The sequence below is a fragment of the Sciurus carolinensis genome, chromosome 2, assembly GCF_902686445.1.
Source record: "Sciurus carolinensis chromosome 2, mSciCar1.2, whole genome shotgun sequence".
Taxonomy (NCBI): domain Eukaryota; kingdom Metazoa; phylum Chordata; class Mammalia; order Rodentia; family Sciuridae; genus Sciurus; species Sciurus carolinensis.
In genome coordinates, this window is record NC_062214.1 from 4032524 (window position 1) to 4038378 (window position 5855).

Here is a 5855-nt window from a genome sequence, read left to right on the forward strand (position 1 = left end):
CACTGCACTCAGGGTGCAGAAGGCTGTCTGGGTGACAAAGCCCGGGCAGAGCTGAGGCAGGGAAAGCAGCGCATCTGCGAAGCAGTCAGCCCATCCTCTGCCCTTATTTACGAAGGAATCTTCTCCTGGGAAGGAGCCCTCCCGTGACTGCCAATTTGGTGAAAGCCAGCGAGGTGGCGAATACATAGTGCCTTACCCCCAGACCAAGAGAAGTGGCCCTTTCCAGGACACGTCACCCGCAGGTCTGCTCCCCTGCCAGGCTGAAGGGGACCCCAGCCCTGAACTATGGCGAGTGATGAGGAGAGGCCATCTGTGATGAGTGACACCATTGTTGTCTGCCCCTGATGTTTCCTGGTCACCACCAAGGCAGGCCTGCACTGGCTGCTCAAGGCAGAGGGCCCCTGGGCACTGCCCACAGGAGAGCTCCACGTGCAGTGGGCGCCCCGCACACCCAGGTTGCTGAATTGCAGTGTTTGATTTGACTCGGAAACAGAAGCCAAGAAACACTGCAAGCCAGGAGCAGCGGCCCTTGCCCAGCCTGGCCACGTCTCCTCCTGCGGCTACTGCCATCGGCCATCCACGGGAAGACTCGGCCGCAATGGGCCTCTTCCTAGATGACGCTTGGGTCTATTACGGGAACGGAACTACGGAGATAAGAAAAATCAAGTGTCACCCAGAAACCCCCAATCGGCCACTCCAGACTTCCCCCAGAAGCTGTCCCTGGGGTCAGATGAAGCGCCCCCACCCTCCACTTGGCAAATGAAACATAATTAGGAGAAAAACAGAGTATTCAGAGGATTCATTGATTTCATCCGCCCCTGATCTTCCACTTCTGAGTGCCTTGAAGTTCCTTGAATAACTCAGAGAAGATTGTTGAATTATAGTGTTTGCTTGTGATTCAGAAGCAGAAATTTTTCCAAATGTCTTAGCAAGAAAATGACATCTGAGGGGCCATTATGAGTGACTCAGCGGGTGTGGGCAGCCCCCGAGATGAGCTGAGCTCTGCTTTGTTGCACTGTGCTTCCATGTGTGTTCTCTTCCTGAAAAAGAAAGTTTTAGGGGGATGAATAAGTAACTTCGAGAGGACAGGGGTAAGCCGGGCTACCCAGCTCCATGGAGAAGTCCTCCGCCTCTTCCCCCAGCTGGAATGTCTGTGGTGCGCACACCACACAGGGCTCACTAGGCTACTCCTCCTCCCAGCCCAGCCTGCAGCCCCAGACTGTGGAAATACTTGGCCATCTCTTAGGTAGCTTGAAAACCAGCCTCCTGTGCAACTCTGACTTACAGGAGAAAACACATCCCTCCACAAACACACTACCACTTCCTTGGAACTGCGGGGTCCCAAAGGCGATGGACACGTGGACCTTCTCAAGTGCCTCTTTACCATCTCCTGAGGTGTGCAACTGCTGATAAGCAATGTTCTGTGGTGTCAACAGAGATCAGCATAATACTAGTCAGCACCTGGAGTCGAAATCAAACAAAAATATATAGTTCTGCAAGTCCCAGGGGTCCAAGAAATCTGTTATGTGAGTCTCAGAAACTCATTTGTTTGTTAAGCAAATATTAACTGAGTGCTGTTTGGGAAACTTGAGGTTCCTTAGAAAAGTACAAAGGGTTGGCCTGGTCCTCTAGGGGCTTGGGGGTGACAAGAGCACTGCTTTCTATCCTGCTGGACTTCATGCACCTCTCTGCCACCATCTATCCCATGTTTGGCTTGCACATCATCACCACCACCATCACCCTCACGACCACCACCACCATCACCACCATCACCACCACCATCATCACCACCATCAACAACAACACCATAACCATCACACCACCACCATCATCCTCATGACCACCACCACCATCAACAACAACACCATAACCATCACACCGCCACCATCACCCTCACTACCACCACCATCACCACCATAACCACCACCATCACCACCATCAACAACACCATAACCATCACACCACCACCATCATCCTCACTACCACCACCACCATCACCACCACCACCATCACCACCATCAACAACAACACCATAACCATCACACCACCACCATCATTCTCATGACCACCACCACCATCATCACCACCATCAACAACACCATAACCATCACACCACCACCATCACCCTCACGACCACCACCACCATCACCACCATAACCACCACCACCATCACCACCATCAACAACACCATAACCATCACACCACCACCATCATCCTCACTACCACCACCACCATCACCACCACCATCATCACCACCATCAACAACACCATAACCATCATACTACCACCATCATCCTCACTACCACCACCACCATCACCACCATCACCACCACTATCATCACCACCATCAACAACACCATCACCATCACACCATCACCATAATCCTCACTACCACCACCACCATCACCACCATCAACAACACCATAACCATCATACCACCACCATCATCCTCACCACACCACCACCATCACCACCACCATCATCACCACCATCAACAACAACACCATAACCATCACACCACCACCATCATCCTCACTACCACCACCACCGTCACCACCATCACCACCACCATCACCACCATCAACAACACCATCACCACCATCAACAACACCATAACCATCACACCACCACCATCATCCTCACTACCACCACCACCATCACCACCACCATCAACAACACCATAACCATCACACCACCACCGTCATCCTCACTACCACCACCACCATCACACCATCACCATCACCACCATCACCACCACCATCATCACCACCATCAACAACAACACCATCACCACCACCACCGTAAACAACACTATCACCATCACCACCACTATCAACAACACTACCACCACCACCATTACCACCATCACCACCACCATCATCACCACCAACAACACCACCATCAACACCACCACCATCACCACCACCACCTCCATGATCAACACCAACACCACCACAGAAATAGAGACAGAGGATCAGGAAGGGAACTGACTTGCCAAAACCTCAGGCTAATGTGACAAAGGCAGCAACAGATGACAAGTCTTCAGATTCCTTCATCCAGGGGAAAAATCTGTCAGTTTGGGGCATCAAGAGGCAGTCTGGCTAGGCGGCCTCCGGTGGGGCAGCCTTGCAGCCCGTGCTCGTGGCAGCCTTGCCTCACGTGTGGCGCTGCGTCCTGCCCTCACTCCCACCTCTCCAGCGATACCCTGGATCTATGGATGCCGGCTCTCCCCTCCATGGTCCCACTGATCAGCCGGATGCTTCCTTCCAAGCTGCCCTTCCCACACCCACCAGAGAGCCTACAAATATATGAGAGGTCTCGTTCAGCCCTCCTGAAACTAGCAACAACCCAAACCTGGTATACGGCTGAGTGGCTGGTGTGATCCTTTGCATGGACTGGGATAGGAAAACATCTGAGTCAGGAGGCAGGATGAGGGACAGAGAGGCCAGGAAAGGAGGCTAGAGGGAGAGGAGGACCTTGCTGGAGAGTGGAGGTCTGGCACCCATGTGGTGGGAACAGCAGCTGCTGTCCCTGCAGCCTGCTTGCTAACAGCCCTCCTGAGACTCCTCTGGGTTGCCTCTGGTTCATCACATCTGCCTGGCACGTGCCCATGCCAATTTCTGCACAGGTACTCTTCCTTTTACATCAGAGGTCTCCTTCCAGCACATTCCACAGCTGTGACCTCATGACTCAATCCCAACTCATAGGATGCCTAAGAGAACAATCCCAGAGCAGACTCCCCAGAGACCCTGGTCACTAGGTTCTCCATTTCCTCAACTTCCAAGTCCTTACACTCCTCAAGCTCCTCTGCCTGCTCCCTCGGCAGAATGCAAGCTACTCACAGGCAGGGACCTTGTTCAGTGCTGCACCCCATGGCCAAAAACAGTCTGGCACACGCTAGGTGCTCAACAAACTCATGCCGACAGCCCAGCTTTAGAGAGCAAACAAACTCCAGCAGGGGAATGACAGTATGCAGGCCAGTTACCAGGTGGGTCACCCCATCCGTGCCAGCTGCAGGCAGCATGCTCCAGCAGTGACGGTGACCAGGCCACTTCATGAGTGGGACCCTAGGGAGCCACCTCCACACCAGGCACGTGTGCGTAGCGCTCGCTGTGCAGTCAGGCAAAGCATGATGCACCCTGCTCCCCGGATGGCAGCAGGGTCGAGAACGTCCCCGAGAAGGCCTTCACCACTAGGAGTCTAGGAGGGGCCTGAGCCTCCAGCCAGGGACGGAGGGGTGAAGAGGCACTGGTGAGGAAGCCACGGGGCCGTGCAAAACCAGCCAGCCACCAAACTCTGTCGGCAGCCATCAAAATAAATGTCGTGTCCAGGATGTGGTCTACTCAGGACTGCGGAACAAAAGGAAGTGTCCGCAGCCTGCCGGGCGGGAGCAGACCATGCAGCAGAGGAGGAAGGGAGGGAGGGTCTCGAGGCCTCTTCTCAGTGGATAAGACTTCCCTGCATCCTCCTCCTTAGGCTGGAAGCTGGGCTGGACCTGGCTTATGCATAAAATGCACGTGCTGTTCTTTTGGAGGATGAGGGGTAAATCAACCTTATTTTTAGAAATGAATAGGCTTTTGTGTCTGTGGCCTTGGATCACATTTGCCAGAAAACTTGATGGGATATTAAAAAAAAAAAAAAAAGTCTACATTCAAATCTGCACCCAAGAGCATCATGCTACCTATGGGCCTCTTGACCTCGTTGGAGGCTCAGTCTTCCCACCTGTGAAATGAGGCAATAGCATCTACCTACCCACCCACCACCACAGACACACACAGGGTTGTGCCAAAGATCAAAGGAGGACTGCAGAGTCCCCCAGAACGTCTGCCTTGGCCCAGCCCTCTGCTATTAAGCACCGCTGGGAGCAAGAATGACTCAGGCACCTCGGAAAAGAAGAATGCGGGGCAGGTGGCCAGCTTCTCAAAGAACAGTGTGTCGGCTTCTGGGAGACATCTAGCTCCAAGTCACTGTTTGACTCTGCCCCAAGTCGCGTGGCAGAGGTGCACCAACAGCTGCTTCTAAACAGCAGCTGGAAGCAGCGCTTAGGCAAGCCGGGCTCCCGGGTACAGAACAACAGGCCCTGCCCTGGGCCTCCTCCCGTCCGACCCAGATGAGATGAGTCACCATCCATAAAGAGGTTCAGTGGCACTGAGTGGTGTCAGGTGAGAACACACCTTTCGGATTTCCAGGAGTCCCCAGGCTGCCAGGCAGGAGAGTCTGCCCTAAAGGGGAAGAGACCTCTGGTCATGAACTTGGCCTCCAGGAAGGCTGCAGCAGCCGCCCAGTCCAGCAGGCTCTCTGCGCCTCTCCTCTCCCTTGGTCCCAGCAACCTTCTCACTTCATCTGTGTGCCTTCTGGAGAGCTGAGATCCTTCACCAACAGCAACACCAAAATCTGAGTTCAGGGGTTGGCGGTTGCCCCGTACAGAACACGCCAGGGAGCCTCTGCTGAAAGGGCGCTCCCGTGGCCAGCTGCTCCCACAGGGAGGTAGATGCGCACCTACCAGCCAGAGCTGGGCTCGGAGGGGAAGAGCCTCCATGTGCTGGGCTTTGCTATGTCTCTCCTGTCACAAGGGGCTGACACAGCAGAGTGAGGGAGTCACACCAAGTCTCATTTCCTTCCTCTTGGCCTGAAAAATCATGGACTCAGTATGAGGACTCCCTGCCCGACTCTCCTGGTCTGCCTTCCCGTCACTGAGTTCTCTATTTAATGCCAGCGGGCCACAACTCGTCAATGCTGAATGTCCTGTTCCTTACCAGCCTGAAAATGTCCTTCCCTCACCTGCAGTGAGATTCCTCAGATAAAATGCCTTGTGACTTAGCCTTAGGGTGCAGGAGGGAGAATTCCCGTCCTCC

The 5855-nt window shown here is 54.0% G+C and overlaps 1 long non-coding RNA gene across 1 annotated transcript; it reads right to left on the bottom strand.

Moving 5' to 3' along the window:
• Positions 1-822: 822 nt before the first annotated feature.
• Positions 823-5504, bottom strand: LOC124970796 (uncharacterized). The gene is made up of 3 exons (XR_007106192.1): positions 5175-5504; positions 1286-1461; positions 823-1040 (listed from the first exon to the last, which is right to left on the bottom strand). It is a non-coding gene; the product is annotated as an uncharacterized LOC124970796 (long non-coding RNA).
• Positions 5505-5855: the final 351 nt, after the last annotated feature.